The following is a 19,200-nucleotide window of genomic DNA, read 5'->3' as shown; positions in this document are numbered from 1 at the left end:
TTTTGCTACGTGAAGATGACTCATCATCTTGGCATGTTGCAATGAGAGGTCCGTCGAGAAGATTTAGAGAGAAAGAGAGTGACGATGTTACTCTTGACATTGCGCCATTGCCAACAACAGTTGACATCGATGTTGACTTGGAAGTAACAGAGAATGAGAGAAGTGATTGTGAAGGGATTTATGTTTGAAATGTAGAACTTTGTTTTAACTTTGTTTGTTGATTGTCTGTCTGTTGTGTTTGTTGATTGTCTGTCTGTTGTGTTTAATTTGTTGATTGTCTGTCTGTTTTTAGTGTTAATTGTGTGTCTGCTTTGAGTGCTGATTTAATTTTATCATTTTTTCTCAGGTGATTTACAATGGGACAACAGAAGAAAAAGCGTGGAAGACAACCTAAAAAAGCTGCTGCTAAGAAATGCAATGATGAGGTGGAGTATGTGGGTACAATTGAGCCAACAGCTGTAGAACAAACTGATGGAGAGACAGAAAAAGAAGCTGATGAAGACATCAATGGAGAGACAGAAAAAGAAGCTGATGAAGACATCAATGGAGAGACAGAAAAAGAAGCTGATGAATACATCAATGGAGAGACAGAAAAAGAAGCTGATGAAGACATCAATGGAAAGACAGAAAACGAAGCAGAAGAACCTGAAGGCAAGCTTGAATTATCGGGAGATGAAGAAGCTGTTCAACCTAAGACCAAGAGGCAGCGTGGACCAACTAGGATGAAAGATATTGCTAAGGATCCAAATGCCAGAGTGAGAGTGGATTACACCATGATGGGAGAGCCTATTGGTAAAGGCTCAGTTAAGTTAGCATTATATGCAGGCGCATTGATCCGTGAACACGTCCCTATCACAATTGATCGCTGGACAAAAATAGGTGAAGAAATCAGGACACTTCTCTGGAAATCTGTCCAGGTAACACTTCACTTTTTATTTTTTTGTAATATTTGACTATCTTTCCTTATCACAGCAATAATCACTTTTTCTGTAATTGATTGAAGGCAAGGTTTGAACTAGATGAGGAGTATCAAAAGGTTGCAGTGCTTAAGCAAATGGGATGTTTGTGGAGATCCTGGAAATCAAGGCAAGTAACTAAGTTTAGAGAAGCAAAGACAAACCAGCAGAGGATGAATCTGAGACCTAAAACCAGTGGAGAAAATTTGTGAAGAGCAAAACTAGCCCTGAATTTAAGGTATGTTGAGGGAGTTGTTTTAACTAAGTATATTTACTATGTAGAAAGTTACTAATTAACAATCATTGTTAGGTTATAAGCGATAGCTACAAGGAGAGAAGGCGCAACCAGATTCCTCACACTTGTAGTCGCAGAGGGATGGTTAGACTTGCAGAAGATATGGTAATCTTATGTGCCTGTTAGGTTATGTTTTTTATTGCTTTGAAATTTTAAAACACTTAGCTTGCTACTAATATTGGCATGTTGTGTTTTTCAGAAAACTGGTAATGCAGACCCAACTGAAGTGACGAGGCTAAAGGTTTGGGTTAAGTCACGGACCAAGAAAGATGGAACACCAGTGAATACAAATGCGGCTGAAAAAATTGTGAGTATGTTATAGTTTGGAAGTTGTGACAGTTTGGTTTGTGATGATTGTTAGGTTAGTGATGGTTTGTTAAATTGGATAGGTTAGTGATGGAACATAAATTGGACTGGTTTGTGATGGTTTTGAAATGAATGTGATAGGCAATAGGTTAGCCAGTGATTGTGTGGACTGGTTTGTGATTGTGTGTGATGGTTTGCAGAAAAAGGCAGCTGAGATTGTTAGCAGTGGTCCTCAATCAAATGGGACGAATGAAGCACAAGATTCACTTAGCCAACTCTTAGGGCCTGACAATCGTGGTAGACTAAGGGCGATGGGAAGAAATATGAACAAGACCAAACTAGCTTGTTTCCAAGTAAAAAGCAAATGTATGGCTGAAATGCAACAGAAACAGGACCAGCTCCAGCAGAAGGTCAATGAGTTACAAGAAGTAATTGACAAGATAAAGAACCATGTAAACACTTGTTTACTTATACATAAAGCTAATCAATCGGTTAGTACATATATTTGACTTTGTTTTTTTTTTGGTACAAAGACAATCAGCTGAAGTTGGTGAAACCTCAGCTGCAAGAGTAGGTCACTTTTATTTGATACTTTTGATCTCTTGGTACATAATTAGATGATAATAGCCTATTGATTCCTTATACAGAGTGTGGACCAAGGATCACAACCTAAGTGTATCTTGATGGATTGGGCTGGTACTGATGCAACCGTTGCTGAGGGTTGTATTATATCTTCTGATCCGGATGAGATAGTCAATGGAAGTCGCTTAGGTCCTACAAATGTTAAAGTATTGATTGACACTGCGATTGTACCAGAAGCATACCTTTGGAGACCCGCAGTTAACATGGAAATTATGGAGAAAGTTGTTGGTTAGATGATAGCTTGGCCTGTTGCTATGTGTGTTAGCCTAGAGGAGAAGCTCAATCCAGAAGACATTGCACAGGTAAAATGTTATATATTCAGAGTCATACTAATATATTCAGAGTCATACTAAGACATTGGTTTAATGTGTTTGACAGGGACCAAGACCCACTTATGGAAACAAGTGGAAACTACTGGATTTGTCTTCCAATGACGTTATTGTTGCAGAAGGACGTTGGCAGACAAAAGACCAATCTGCATTAGTTAATGGGCTTCCTCTCGGACCTGCTGCAGTGAAAGTATTTGTGGATGTAATACTTCAACCTGAGACGTTCATATGGAGGCCAACGATGGATGTGACATACCTTGAGGACTGTTTACAGTCTTTTGTAGCATGGCCTGCCCACAAAGTTTCCTATGAAAACACCACAGATTCAGCAGTTCAGAAAGCTCCTCTTCAGAGTTCTCAATCAACTTATCCAACAGGATCAGCCTCAAAAGGAAAGTCAGCAGCAACAAGTCAACAAAATGGAGCAACAGAGAAATCTCTTGGTGATAAGCAACAAAATGGAGCAACAAAAGGAAAGTCAGGTCATAATTCTTCTATTCAGGTATCTGCAGCCAAGGGTTCAGAATCTGCAGGAACAATTGCAAAATCTCTTGGTGAGAAGCAACCAACAGTAGTTCCAAAGTCTCCTGTGAAGAAAACTCAGCTAGCATCACAAACCCCTCTACGGAGATCTCCGGTAAGTTTGTCTTTGGTTTGACATATTGACTAATAAAATTTCTACATGCGTTTAATCCTGGTTTATAATGCAACATGTCACCGCCAAAAAACATCTGAAGGTTTGAAGGCTAATCATAAGTGCAAGGTAATGGATATAAGTGGAAAGAAGCGGGTGGTTGGTGCAGGACGAGTGCATTCAATAGACCCAGATCAAAAGGTACACCATGTTCGTTTGGGAGAGAATGCAGCTAGAGTTTGGGTAGATGTAGTGAATGTAGATGATGCAGCAGTCTGGAGGCCATCAGATGAAATCGAGTATATGAGAGATTCACTTGGTTCATCAATTGCATGGCCAAAGGATAAGATGGTGACCTACTGACTTTGCAGAATCTAGGGTAAGTTTTGAAATTGTTGTGATGCTTGTGCTTTGGTTTTATGCAGGAACTGATATGAGACATTGTTGATTATTGCAGAGAGTGAACAATCTATGGTCCAGATTAGCTAGTTTTCTGATTAGGTTAAGACTAGACTAATCTACTTCTATTATGAAATTTGGAATCAGACTTGTGTTCTTATGTATTTGGCTTTGCTTAAACTTGTTTTGGATGATTATGTTTAACTTTTGAATGGTGTCTCTTGGATTGGAATCAGACTTATTTATAATATAACAACTATTAAGACTTATGTTATGTTGTATGTTTATGTTATGCAAAACAGGTTAGAATTAATCACAAAAGATAGTTCTTTGAGATTGGATATTATAGCAAAAATTGGTTGTTGTTTTCAACTATAGTAGATTATATTACAGCATAATTAAACGCACTAATTCTGTTTACTATAGCAATACTTCGATGTCATTGTAAAAAAATTATATATGATAGCATAAAACACAAAGCTACAAAACTTATATTAGAGAGCAATAATTAGTTGTCCTGTTAGGTGAGGGTATTATGACACGAAATTAGAAAGCTTAGTAATTTATAACGAGAAATTAAAGTGCTATATCAAAACTCTATAATGGCGTTATATCGTTGATATCGTAACAACATATACCATAGCGTACAAAACGATGTTGTCAAAGGGGTGACACCTACTATAGCTGCCGCAAACATAGCATTTGTGAATTCGCTGTGTATTACATACGATAGCAGATGGTTTGTGCTAACGATGAAGACTTTTTTTGTAGTGGTTTCAGGATGTGTGATCTTCCGAGAAATGATTGTAGGAACTATGCGAGTGAGGACAAAACATGGCAAAAGATCATGTGGTGATTTGTAGGGCCGGTAACAAGTTTTTAAAGTCTTCCAGACGTAGCGTACCGACCGTTGGACAAGAGTGGGCCCATGGGCTCGAAAGAAGACATGGGGCCCACTGGTATCCAACGGTCATAGCGTTACACTAAAAATGTTAATTCTCTAATGGGCTAGCAGATTCTCTTGCTAAGAATATATTTATGAACCTAATTTCCTTTGTGGGCTAAAGCTTGTGGACTACTTCTTTTGATAAATTATTTTGTTGGCAAAATAATGGTGGTAAAGTAGATAGTATATTTGGAGAATATCTTTATTTTTAGTTTTTCTTTTGTAAATAGTTACAAAGAAGATTATGGTTTGACCGATAGTTTGAATGTAAAATATTTTCTAAAAAAGTTGGGAAATCATATTTAAGGCGTGATTGCAAATACGTTTTTTTACTTTGCAATAATATTACGATGAACTATGATTTAACCTGCGGTGCAATAGTAGATTTCATGTGAAACATTTCTTGAACAAGTTATGGAATAAAAGTAATTTTTGAAAAAAGTTATAGCGATTTATAATTTAATTTTACTACTCCCTCTGTTTTTAATAAATGTTATTTAAGAAAAACTAAATTGTTTACTTTTATTTGTTGCTTTCAGTTTTTATTTATTTTATTTTATTATTTTTGTAGACTCTTGGAATTCGGTAGCTTTTTTTCATTGGTTGAATTGTTGTGAAATATATAACTAAACATATTGTATACTCTATCCACTCCATAGAAAGATATCGATCCCAACAAGCCAGGTATATAATGGAGTGATAAAATCTTGTTGTTGAGATGATACACTCATCTTTACCCCTTCCTGATATACTCATTCAAGCAGATTCTGAAGTCAATGATTTTAACCTCACCCACTACTTTAGGACCACTCACTATGCTTTTTTTTCCATCAACTTATACGATGACTTGCACATAAATTATATCTATTTTCTACAATAAACAAAAACTAAAATAACATAATACCATGAATCATTGAATATCAAAAGACACTAAATAGATAACTCCAAAAACCCATAAACATCTAGGATCAATATACTAACATAATCTGAATTCAGTTTAACTTAAGTAATACCCAATTTAATTCAAGAACCAAAATCGTACTTCTCAACATGTATGTCATAATTGCAAATTCTGGAGATACACTAAGGAATAAATGTTTTATTATTTATTATTTAAAATTTAAATATTATATTTATACATAATAATAGACTTGGGCTTTGCTCCCTTCCTTTAGCCCCAAAACTAAAAATAAAATAAAAAGCTCCCTTCCTTAAACCACAAGGTTTTGATTCCAGAACCAGCCATTAAAATTTGCTGAGAAGAAGATGATGGGCCATCAAGCCCAAATGCTTATATAAGTGTCGGTAGTAAAATTACAGAACTAGGTGATTATTGTTGAAAATATGGATAATTATCCATCATAACTTTTTTACCACGTTTCATTAGCTTTGTTCCCAAGAAAAGTAAAGTTTATCTTATCCTTATCAATTAAAAACTTGATCAACATGTTGTATTGTGCTAAGAGAAATAAGAAGAATAAGAAAAAGCAAATTATTCTCTCTTTATATCTCTCATCTTCTATAGAATAAAATAATATTAAATATATTTGCGTTATAGTTTTTAATACGTTATCATTATGATCGTCTCTTCGGGTGATTGTTTAACCGACCGATCGTCTATTCAAGCATCTTTTGAGGTAACATTTAAATTATACTAAATTTATTTTTATTTATTCATATAAAATTATATGTATGTTATTTTTGGAGTATGCGACTATGTCTTCTCCTTAATCGAATAATAGGTATGCCTAATTAAAATACCATAAATGGCTTAGTAATTAAATGATTATTTATTTATATAGATAATCATGTCAAATCTAGCTAAGCTCGATGTCGTTGCCCTTGATGTATCTGGCATAAGTTAGATGACATGGGCATCTGATGTTAAGATGCATCTAAGATCAAATGGGCTTCTTAGCACCATAGATGCATCTGAAACAACATCAGATGAGAGCAAAGCTAAAGCTATAGTATTTTTACGCCACCATCTCTACGATAATTCAAAAAATGAATACATCACGAGAGAAGATCCTGTGGATATATGGGAATCACTTCAAGATCGTTTCGATCATCAAAAATATGTAATTTTGTCAAAAGATAAACATGAATGGCTAAATCTCCGGTTTTTGGATTACAAAAGTGTTGGTGATTATAATTCCACCATGTTCGGAATCACCCCCAGGATGATATTATGTGGTGAAAAAGTGAGCAACTATGATATGATTGAAAAAACGCTCTCCGCCTTTCATCCTGGAAATGTAATCTTTCAACAACTATTCCGGGCCAAAGGGTATACTCGTTATTCTGAGTTGATGCAAGTCCTTTCGGTTGCTGAGCAAAATAATGAGCTCGTGATGATGAATCATTTATCTCTCCCACCTGGATCAGCTCCAATTTTAGAAGTGAATGTTGCTACATCCGGTGATGATAATTGGCAAGGACCCAGACTTTTGCGAGGTCGTGGTCGTGGTCGTGTGAGAGGTCGTGGCCAACGGTTAGTGTTTGTATTTAAATCGCTCGGTTTAATCGGTTGGGTTAATGAAAACCCTGGAGTGTGCATATAAAAGAAGGAAACTCGAAATTAGGGTTATAGTTAGCCACTTTTCGTTTTGTAAAGGAGGAAAACAGAGGGAAGGAGAAGGACCAGAATCGTTAGGGTTTGGGAGGAAATAGTTTCGTCATATCAAATCATTGTCAAAGGTAACAAAATTTGGTAGAGTTATTTTCAAGTCTTTTATCTTCATTCTCCATTTTACAAAAAATACTTTTGGATTTAAATTCGTTGAGTTATTCGTAGTTTCGTGAGACACGTTTTCTGAGACACGAATTAGGACCAACGGAGATTGTAACTGAGATCGTGGTCTCATCTGGCTTCCTATCGGCACGAGATTGTTTGGGAAGCTTCGTGGCGTCAAACGCTAGCGTTTCACCGGATGGATTTGATAGTTAACGGTTGATTTTTGTTTTAGGGTTTTGTCTTTGAGACTGTTTATTTTTGATTTTGCTTTAAGTTTGCTTTAAGTTTGCTTTTGGTTGTGTGACTTGTTGTAGGACTTTTCTGGACTGTTTCAAACGCAAGGAGAGTCTCTCCTGGGTTTAATTGTTGTTACAATCAATTTGTTAAGGTGAGTGCTTGACCATGAGCTTATCTGAGCAATTGGGTTGTATGATTTGTTTTGTGTGATGATATGTAGGTGTGGTGAATGTGTTTTTGGGTGAATTGTTCAATGACTGGTTCGTTTATGTTGTATTTGTGATTATACCCTTTTATTTGATTTTGTGTATAGCTCGTAGATGGGAGGATCGCCTCATTAAGTATTTGTGATAATACTTACGCATCTCTTTCCTTTTGGTACAAGTAAAAATAAAGTATGATCGTGGAATATTGGCAAGGAAAAGAGGATGATTTAGGAACTCGTTTGATTTATTTTTAGTGTTTTGGTTATTGGAATTCGGTTAGGGTTGTGTTAGGATTGTTAGTCATACTTAGTTTTGTCGGTTGAATTATTTATTTATTCATAAAATAGTATTTTTGACTTGCGGTTTAAATGTTGCTTTATTGGTTGGTTTTATTAAATATTTATGAGAATATTTAATTATGTTTGAAAAAAAAAAAAACAGGACGGATTATTTCAGCCAGGACCTTCCTTTAAAAGCCAAGATGATGATAGTCATCTTGATATGGCATATTTTCTCCATTAATCATGACAACGAGAATATTAATGTAATATATTATAGCTATATGTATAATCATGTTATATATGACAAACATTATAGATGCTCTTATTTTCTGTAATAATGTTTTATTGTAATATATGATGACATATAAATAAGTCTATGTCAAAGTTTTAATGAATAAATATTTTATCCCAGAAAATGTCAAACTACGAAACTGAGGATGAAGATAGATGTCTGGCGGACAGTGCTTCTACGCACACTATCTTTAAAGATAAAAAGTATTTTTTATCTGTCGAAATAAATGACTCCGCTAGAAGTGTGAGTACTATAAATGGCCATGTAAAGATAATATTAGGTTTTGGTGAACCCAATTTTACAATACCAAGGGGAACTCATTTTAAAGTAAATGATGCATTATATTCTCCTAAGTCTCATAGAAACTTGATAAGTTTCAAAGATATCCGAGGTTATAGATATCATCTAGAGACTATGAATAAAAATGGCATTGAATATCTTTGCACAAAATCCGAGAGGCAATATATATTAGAAGAATTGCCAATGCTATCCTCCGGATTATATTGCCACAAATATAAATATAATCGCATCAAATGTTACAGTCAACTCGAGTGACAATCACTCGTGTGAGTTTACTAGTACATTTAAGATATCGCATGAAAGACTTGGACATCCTGGTTCAGTCATGATGCAAAAAACTGTGCAAAATTCTAATGGCCATCCATTGAAAAAAAAGAAAATATTTAAATCTGGAGAGTTTTCATGTGTAAAACATGTTCTCAAGGAAAACTCATAATAAGGCTATCGCCAACCAAAATTGGGAATGAAAGACCTAAATTCTTGTCGAGAATTCATGGTGATATATGTGGGCCAATCCACCCACCGTGCGCGCCGTTTCAATATTTTATGGTATTAATTGACGTATCTACTAGATATGGTCACATGTATGTCTTTTGACTACACGAAACACGGCTTTCGCAAGATTCATTGCCCAAATAATCATGTTAAAGGCACAATTTTCTGATTATGCCATAAAAAAAGTCAGGCTTGATAATGTTGGAGAATTTACTTCACAAGCCTTTAATGACTATTTTGTATCGATGGGAATCGATGTAGAGCATCCGGTCCCTCATGTTCATACACAAAATGGCATGGCCAAATCTTTAATTAAACGGTTGCAACTCATTGCAAGACCGTTAATATTGAGAACAAAACTCCCAATTTCTATATAGGGTCATGCTATATTGCATGCTTCGGCTTTGGTTCAGATTAGACCAAACGCAGATAATGAATAATCCCCTTTACAAATGACTTATGGTCAAGTACCAAACTTATCCCATCTCCGTATTTTTGAATGTGCGGTATATGTGCCTAGAGCACCGCCACAGAGAACAAAAATGGGGCCCCAAAGGAGATTGGAGATATATGTCGGTTATGTATCACCGAGTATAATAAGGTATCTTGAACCACAAACTGATGATTTGTTTACGGCACGTTTTGCCGATTGCCATTTTAATGAAGATGAATTCTCACTTTTAGGGGGAGGAATTCATCAAATGCATATGCATAAAGATATACAATGGTGCGCACCATCATTAAAATATCTTGATCCCCCCACGAAGCAACGTGAGCTGGAAGTAGAAAAGAGTGTACATCTACAAAATATGGAAAATCAATTACCAAATTCGTTCCCCGATACAAAAAAGGTGGCAAAGTCATATATCTCCACTACAAATGCCCCATCAAGAGTTGAAATTCCTAGAGAGCTGGAATTAGATGGAAGCAAAATTAATGAACCTAAGGTTCAATTAAAGCGTGGGAGGCCCATTGGTTCAAAATATAAAAATTCCCGGAAAAAAAAAATGGGAGAAGAAAATGAAAAGGTTCTTCAAGAAGAACCAAGTCCTCGGGACGATGAAGAAAAGTATGAGATTTCCATTAACTATGCCCATGATGGAATCATATGGGATAGAGATGATATTGATGATGAAAATAGAATATTCTTCTTTTCTTTATCTAAAGAGATCGATCATGAGAATGATGATCCATATCCAAACACATTATCCGAGTGCCAGAAACGGCCCGACTGGGAGAAATGAGAAAATGCCATGCAAGTTGAGTTGCACTCCCTTAATAAAAGAAATGTTTTTGGACCTATTGTCACTGCATCTAATGTGTTTGGATATGGATCATCATTCTAAGAAAGTAAAACCTGTTGGGCACAAGTGGGTATTCGTGCAGAAAATAAATAAGAAAGATGGGATCACACGATATAAAGTCCGGCTTGTTGCAAAAGGTTTTTATCCAAGACAAGGAGTTGATTATGAAGAAACATATTCTCCGGTCATGGATGCAATTACATTCTCGTAATTAATGAGCCTTTCAGAATCTAATAATTTAGATATGTACCTTATGGATGTAGTGACATCTTATTTATATGGATCTCTTGATAATGATATATATATATATATATGAAAATCCCGGAAGGATTAAATTCTTGAGGCATTAGACTCATCAAAGTCTAAGGATATATATGCGGTCAAAATACATCAATTACTTTACGGATTGAAACAATCCGGATGCATGTGGTATAATCGTTTAAGTGATTATCTACTTAAGAAAAGGTATGTGAATAATGAAATCTGCCCTTGCGTTTTCATTAAAAAATACGCTTCGGAAACTGTGATCATTGTTGTTTATGTTGATGCCTAAATATATTTGGAACTCCAAAGAAGATTGATGATGCACGAACTCATATGAAAGAAAAGTTCAAAATGAATGATCTTGGAAAGACAAAATTTTGTCTTGGGCTACAAATTAAGCATTTCCAAGACGGTATATTTGTGCATCAATCCAATTATACAATAAATATTTTAAAGCGCTTTGATATGGATAAAGCGAATCCTGTAAGTACTCCAATGGTCAATAGATCGTTAAATGTTGAAAACGATCCATTTAGACCTTGTGAGGATAACGAAGATTTTCTTGGTCCCGAAGTACCTTATATGAGTTCCATCGGTGCGACTTATGTATCTTGCAAATTGTATAAGACCAGATATTGCTTTTGCTACTAATTTGCTTGCAAGGTACAATTCATCCCCTACTCGAAGGCATTGGAATGAGATAAAACACATCTTCCGTTATCTTCGAGGTACTATTGATTTAGGATTATATTATCCTAGAAAATCCGAGTTTGGTCTGGTTAGTTTTGCAGATGCAGGGTATCTATCGGACCTTCATAAGTCTAGATCACAAAACAGATATGTTTTTACCATTGGAGGAACTGCAATCTCGTGGCGTTCTCAAAAGCAGACTATAGTCGCCACTTCATCAAACTACGCAGAAATAATTGCTCTTCCTGAAGCATGTAGAGAATGTGTTTGGTTTAGATCCATGACTAACCATATTCAAGAAGCAAGCGGATTAGTCATCAAAAGAGAGCCAACAAGAATATATGAAGATAATGTTGCATGTGTTGCTCAAATCAAAGAAGGATATATCAAGAGTGACAAAGCGAAACATATACCTCCACGATTCTTCTCCTACACTCAAGAACTCGAGAAGAATAAGGAAGTCGACGTTCAATACATTCGTTCAAGTGACAATGCAACAGATATATTCACAAACGCGCTTCCAACTTCTACATTTAGAAAGCATGTTCAAAGTATTGGAATGCGTCACTTACGAGACTTGTGAAGTCTTTTCGAGGGAGAGTTCACGTCACTGTACTCTTTTTCCATTGTCATGATTTTTATCCCAATGGGTTAACGAAGCAGTGCGTACTTCATAAAAAATGAGGGATAATTAAGGGGGAGTGTTGAAAATATGGATAATTATCCATCATAACTCTCTCCACGTCTCATTAACTTTGTCCCCAATAAAAGTAAAGTTTATCTTATCCCTTATCAATTAATAACTTGATCACCAAGTTATTGATCTTATATATATATATGTTGTATTGTGCGAAGAGAAATAAGAAGCATAAGAAAAAGCAAATTATTCTCTCTTTAAGTCTTTCATCTTCTAGAAAATAAAATAGTATTAAATATATTTGCGTTACAGTTTTTAACAATTATGTATATGTAATTAGTTTTCTTTTGATTAAATATGTTATGAGTTTTAAACTTTTAATGACAAAAATAGAGAAAAAGGTTAATGTAAAATCACAAGAAAACCAACAAAAAATGGATTTATGTAATAAATTTTATTGTCTCAACATTTGTTTTACTTTAGCTGTTCTTTGGCTTCATAATATATTGCAAGTTTCTCATTGTAATTTTGGTGTTCAGAAAACATAATTGTTTCATGGTCATTTTGGCAATTTCCTAGGTATTTTCTTTTTAGTTTGTGAATACTTTCGTTTTTCCTATCAACCTACTAATCAACAGAGCTTTCCATGTACGAATAAAAAAACAAATAATCACTACAAGAAAATATGTGATATTCCAATAAATCCTTCCAATAATCGTATTTTGTTAAAATATTATAACCGATATCCTATAAATTTGCAACAAATACTTTTTTATTGAATATTTATTGCAAATTTCTAAAAAAATTTGGTTATGATAAATTTGTCACAAACATCGTACGAAAATTGTTAGAATTTTCCTACAAATATGATATTGTTGCAAATTAGCAATAATTATTAAATTATTGGAAATTATTAACAAAATATTTGTTAGAAACTAATTTTTTATGGAAATTTATTTCTAACAAGTTAATGACAAAATATTTGTTGCAAAAATGGACAAAAAATAAAAACGAAAATTAAAAGAAATAAGAGAAAATAAAAAAATAAAATAAAAAAATTTAAGTTAAATATGATTCTTCTTCTCCTTTTTTTTCTGTGAAGATTTACATCTGAAAAAAAATTGAAAACTGTTTTCAATGATAGGACCAAAAAACAAAAATCGTGAGTAGATGTATAATTATATAGATGAAGGTACTGGAGAATTAACAAAATAAGATGTATTGTCCTTGTTCTACTTGTGGTAATGAGAAAAAATTTCGAGTAGATTCTATTTGAAAGCACTTATAGTAGAGGATTTACGCCTGGATATTACATGTAGTTTTCTCATGGGAAAGATTTTGAAACTTTAACAAATAGTAATGAAGATGATGAAAATCATGGGTTGGAACTTGGAGATAATAATAGTAATGAAGAGGAAGAGAATATAACTAGAGATCCAACCAGTGTAATACATATGGTAACATATGCGTTTCGCGAAACGACTGAAAGTGGAATTGAAGAACCAAACTTACAAGCAAAAAAGTTTTTTGATATGTTAGATGCAGCGAAGAAACCGATTTATGATGGCTGTAAAGAGAGTCACTCTCGTTTACAAGCTGCAACAAGGAAGATGAATATAAAAACAGAGTATAATTTGTTGGAAGATTGTGTTGACGCAATAGCTGATTTCGTGAAGGATTTACTGCCTGAACCAAACTTGGCACCTGGTACTTACTATAAAATACAAAAATTGGTATCTTCACTTGGGTTATCCTTCCAGATGATAGATGTGTGTGTTGATAACTACATGATATTTTGGAGAGATACCGCAAATCTGGATGCCTGTACATTTTGTCAGAAGCCAAGATTTCAGGTTACAAATGAAAAAAGTCGAGTATCTTTCAAGCGTATGTGGTATTTGCCAATAACAGATAGGTTGAAGAGGTTATACCAATCTGAACGCACGGCAGGTCCTATGATATGGCATGCAGAACATTCAACGGAAGGGAATATTTTGCATCCTTCTTATGCTGAAGCATGAAAACATTTCAATTCGATGTATAAAGACTTTGCAAATGAGCATAGGAACGTGTATTTGGGATTATGCACGAATGGTTTTAATCCATTCGGAAAGTCTTGACGCAAATACTCACTCTGGCCGGTAATCTTAACACCCTATAATCTTCCTGCATTCTCTATGTATGAAACGAGAATTTTTGTTCCTAAGCATTCTTGTTCATGGACCTGAACATCCTAGGCGATCACTTGATGTATTCTTATAACCGTTAATTCATGAGTTACAAATATTGTGGTCCGAGGGTGTAGTTGCATATGATGTTTCTCTAAGGAACAATTTCGTGATGTGTGCTGCTCTGATGTGGACGATTAGTGATTTTCCAGCATATGAAATGTTATCTAGGTGGATAACACATGGAAGGCTATCGTGTCCCTACTGTTAGGATACTACAGATGAATTTCAGCTTAGCATGAAAACAAATCTTGTTGGTTTGATTGTCATCGATGGCTCTTACCAAAGAATCATCCATATAGGCGAAGTAGGAATGTGTTCAGAAAAAGCAAAATGGTGAGTGATGACTCGCCTCCGATGTTATCAATAGTGTCCTGACTCGCCTTCGTGATATATGCGAGCGTCCTGAGCTATATGTTATGGACAATGGAAAAGGTCCAATTCCAATCTTCAAATTAGATGCAAAGGGAAAAAAGCACTATTTGATTGGATAATCAATAGTGTTAATTTCTTGATGGTTATGCATCTAGTCTCTCGCATTGCATAGATAATAACAACGGCAAACTGTCACGAATGAAGAGTCATGATTACCATGTTTTTATGCAACGTTTGCTTCCTTTCGCATTTGCTGAACTTTTACCCAAAAATGTTCATCAAGCAATAGCTGGTATGTACAGTTACTTTAATTATTATTTTACTTTTATATATTCCGAAAACATATTTACAGGTTTACTAATAAATATATAAAATTACTGCAGGGATAAGTACATTTTTCAGAGACCTTTCTTTAAGATCCCTCACAGTCGATGGCATAGCTCTTCTAGATAAGAACATTCCTTTAATCTTATGCAATTTAGAAAAAATATTCCACCATCGTTTTTTGATGTTATAAAACATCTTCCGGTTCATCTTCCTTGGGAAGTAGCGCTAGGTGGACCTGTTCAGTTTAAGTGGATGTATCCATTTGAAAGGTTCATGTTCCATCTAAAAAATAAAGTGAAAAATCTGAGCAAGGTCGAGGGTTCTATCGTGGCGCAGAGTATAAATGAAGAGAATTCATATTTTTCTTTGTACTACTTTTCACCTAATGTTCAAACAAAAGCTAGAAAACCAGACCGCTATGATGATGGCGGGAAGAAACCTTCTTACCACACCGATATCCCAAAAATATTTACAGAAGTTGGGCGGTTTAGCGGAAAACAACAGTCGGTTTGGTTGACAGATGAAGAATACAACCATGTACATAACTATATACTTCGTAACTGCAAAGAAGTATTACCATATGAGAGGTATTTTAATTCTCTATATATTTTTTTTTTTGAGCAGATTTTTTTGTGGTTTGTGTATGTCCAAAATATCAAGATCTCACATCCGCAGAAAAGTGATAACGAAATAGAAATCATGAAAGAAGAAGAATTTCCGAAGTGGCTAAAATACTATGTGAGTTGAAATCTTCCTGTTTTATTTTTTATTGGATTGTTCTAAGTTGCTAAACTGTTAATTCATATTTGCAGGTTAAATCCGGGTCTTCTTTGGGTGAGCCAATTCCAACGTGACTTCGAGAGTTAGTAGGAGGATCACTTTCTGAGACGAGTTCATCGCCAATATATTGTACTCGTGGATATGTAGTTAAGAGAAGGACTGCCTCAAACAATAGACAGACCGTCAACCATGGAATTGTTGTGCGTACAATGGATGAAGAATACTATGGTGTGATAGAAGACATTTTAGATGTCGAATATCCTAGACTCATAAAATGTGTGCTTTTCAAGTGTCAGTGTTATGATCCTACAAGGGAACGTGGTGTTCGATTTACTAAATTTGGCGTTACAGAGATTAACTCTTCGAAAAAACTGAATAAGTATGATCCATTTGTTCTTGCATCCCAAGTCGATCAAGTGTGCTATATTCCATATCTTAGAGTTAAACGCATCCATGATTCGTGGATCACAGCTACACATATTAATCCAAGAAGAAGAGTAGATGGAGTGAAGGACCACGATCCGATGCAACAAAACTATGTAGACTATGTTAGGGTGGTTTAACACTCTCTTGAAAACACTATATTGATGGATGTTGAAAATCTCACAAATCTTGATGATGTGAGTGTAGGTGGTGATGACAATGCAGAGGAATTTGAAGATTCTGACAAATCAAGTCGGTCAAGCGACTCATCAGATTCTGATGATCATGAGTAGAACTATGTTTTTTTAATTTACTTGGGTTATTTTTTTGTGGTGGTCTTATGTTTGGATTAGCTCTATGTTTCTCGTGAACAATGTTTTTATGCTTGTGAGTTGTTTGAAGACATAGTTTTTTTGTCGTTCTGAGATATTAGTTCCATCTATGATTTGCTTTCATTGTTTTGGTTGGGTCTCTATTTTTTTATAAGCTTACTTGTCGGGTTTTGCGATGCCGCACAACAGAGCCGTCGAGATTAGGTTTGAATTGAACTAAGCTGTAATTGACTCAATAGCCATTGGTTTGTTTTCTGTTTCCATTGAAGAAGTTCTTGGTGGTGATGGTGCCTCGACATCTATTTCAGGGTATGATTGTTTAAATCGAGTACGAAGGCCTTCGTTTATTAATCAGACACCGTTAACTTTGATTTGTTAAAGTGAGTTTGGGATCTTTTAGCTAAGCTAATTGCTGATTTTTACTCTCTACTTTAAGGGATTGTTATTGTGAGTAAAGCATGTTGTCGGGATTGGTTTCGATATGAGATTTACTGGTGTGACTTTCTTATTTCTGTGGGTTTTTGTTGTGTTCTTAAGATTTTTGTCAAGTATGTTCTGTTTTTGCCTCTTCATCGGCGTTGAAATCGTGTTTCGTTGTTTTCACCGTTTTGTCAGTTCCTGACTTGAAACTGATTGCATTTCAAATTGCTGGAGGATTTAGATATATGTTGTTGATTTAACTTACACAAGTTTGAATAGCTTATAGAATTGTTGAACATAGAAGAATTAGGTCGGTGTTGAACGTCAAGAATTTAAGTGTAGCATAGACTGATGTTCAATAATCCTTATTGAATTTAAACTTTGTTTGATTTCTCAATCAGACTTGAGGTTGATCTTTAGATTTTCCTCTCTAATTAGGTCACTCCCTTGAATTATGTAGCATAGTGCTGGAATAACTCCCAGTTTTCAGTTTGATGGATGGAACTGCTTGAAGGATCTTGCATTGCATTTCAAGAAGGTTTGAGTGTCTTTTTTATGTGCAAAAAAGCTAGTTGATCGCCAAAAAATGTCGAAACATGGAGCACCAAATTCTCAGTCAAAGAGACAATGACGATGGTGACACTTTGGACACTAACCGTTGATATGTTGCGTTTTTGGTGTTTTAAGTCCCTTAGTTTTTAGTCGTTTGTCGTGTCATAGTCTGTCTTTTGCGTCTTACACAAAATGCTGAAACTTCTATTATTTTTTAATTATACTTATGTGTTTTTTTGTAACCATACTTTATGTTTATAATACTTTTTTCTTATATGAATTGTAACATGCAATTTTGAAATTCCAGGAAGTTCAAGTGAAGAAAGGCAAGAAATTTGGCTATGGTTCAATTCTGGTAGCTGATCCTACTGTTGATGCATCTCCAAATTATGAAGAAATGTATCTTAAGACTCAAGAAAAGCTCCAGAAATCGGATCAAGTGATTGAGGGAATGCTGTTGATTTTTGGATTACTATGATGCAGAACAAGTTTGCAAATGAAGTTCCACCTTCCATGAGAACAACAATGTACACCAATGGTTGTCTTTGAATTCAATTAGTAATTTGGTTTCATTAAAACTGTAAGCATTTAGGATTGTTTTCAATATTCTGTTTGAATGTTTAAGTGTTTTGAGATTTTAAAATGTTTATTTATTATGATTTTTATTTTTCTTATTTATAATTTATTTATTTCATATTTTTATAATATTTTCATTTAAAATTACCTAAAAATTTATTCCAACAAAAAGTTGATAAATGGTTCATGAGACATTTTGTTAGAAACTTACTAGAATACTAGGATATGTCCCACGATATACCGCGGGTTAAATATTTTATTTCTTTTTCTTTATCACAAAATAGAATTTGTCGTTTGTTGTTGTTTGTGTAATAACTATCGATAAGATTGTATACGCTTTTTATTGAGTCATAATTATGATATTAGTAAGTCGAATATGTGTTATTTTATCTTCTAAGATTTGACTTGTGGTAGACCGTGCCACGGGATAATATTTTATTTTTTATTCATAATTTGTTTTTTTAAAAGTTAAATAATTTAAACTCTTGGTGTTTTCAAATTTTACCGTGGAACATATGTAATTTAGTAACTTTGTATTAAAATTACACATTTAAATGTGTCAAAGAAGAATAACATTTAGAGGTGTCAAAGAAGATTAACACTTTACTATAATGTTGATTTTATGTATTTTTTGTAACTAAAATTTTAAAAGTAAAATTGTATTTATTATGTTATTATTGTTTGTTTTCTTTAGTATTATATAGTTGTAATTCGATTGTTAATTTTAGGAGTACACTGTGGTATCCAAATTTGTCCTATCTAAACTCATAGCACCATATAAACTCGTCTCATCCAAACTCGTCCTACCATGTAAACTCGTCTCCTCTAAACCCATCTCGCCATATAAATCCGTCATGTGATAACTAAAAATCAAATTGTTCTTTTTCTTTTTAATAATATTTTTATTTAAGATACTTCTAGTCAATTTACAATTTCAATCTAATCAGAAAAATTGTATACTATATTGAAATTTTAACAATTTCAATCTAATCCCTTTATTATTAAAAAGGAAGTACAAATTAAAATTTTGTCTAATTTGGCCTCAATTTTGATTTCAATTTTGGATTTTGTTCTTCACTATTCAAAATCATTAAGAGTAATTTGGTCTTAACAATCTCCTAAACTTTATATGATCCGATTCAATCTAAACCGTTCAATAAAATTAATTCCCTTCAATCTAAACCGTTCAACAAAAATAAAGAATCTATGTCGTTTTTTAAATCAAAATATGATCATA

General features: G+C 34.2%; 4 pseudogenes across 4 annotated transcripts; all 4 read left to right on the top strand.

Annotated features, from left to right (window-relative positions):
• Window positions 1-41: 41 nt before the first annotated feature.
• Window positions 42-3,525, top strand: AT4G08060 (annotated as a pseudogene; the record flags this gene model as incomplete). Its single annotated transcript has 1 exon — window positions 42-3,525.
• A 2,847-nt stretch (window positions 3,526-6,372) lies between these two features.
• On the top strand, window positions 6,373-7,071 carry AT4G08056 (annotated as a pseudogene; the record flags this gene model as incomplete). Its single annotated transcript has 1 exon — window positions 6,373-7,071.
• Window positions 7,072-8,401: 1,330 nt separating this feature from the next.
• On the top strand, window positions 8,402-11,893 carry AT4G08054 (annotated as a pseudogene; the record flags this gene model as incomplete). Its single annotated transcript has 1 exon — window positions 8,402-11,893.
• Window positions 11,894-13,120: 1,227 nt separating this feature from the next.
• Window positions 13,121-17,812, top strand: AT4G08053 (annotated as a pseudogene; the record flags this gene model as incomplete). Its single annotated transcript has 1 exon — window positions 13,121-17,812.
• Window positions 17,813-19,200: the final 1,388 nt, after the last annotated feature.

Source organism: Arabidopsis thaliana, chromosome 4 (assembly GCF_000001735.4).
Source record: "Arabidopsis thaliana chromosome 4, partial sequence".
Taxonomy (NCBI): Eukaryota; Viridiplantae; Streptophyta; class Magnoliopsida; order Brassicales; family Brassicaceae; genus Arabidopsis; species Arabidopsis thaliana.
This window is presented reverse-complemented; position numbering and strand designations above follow the sequence as displayed.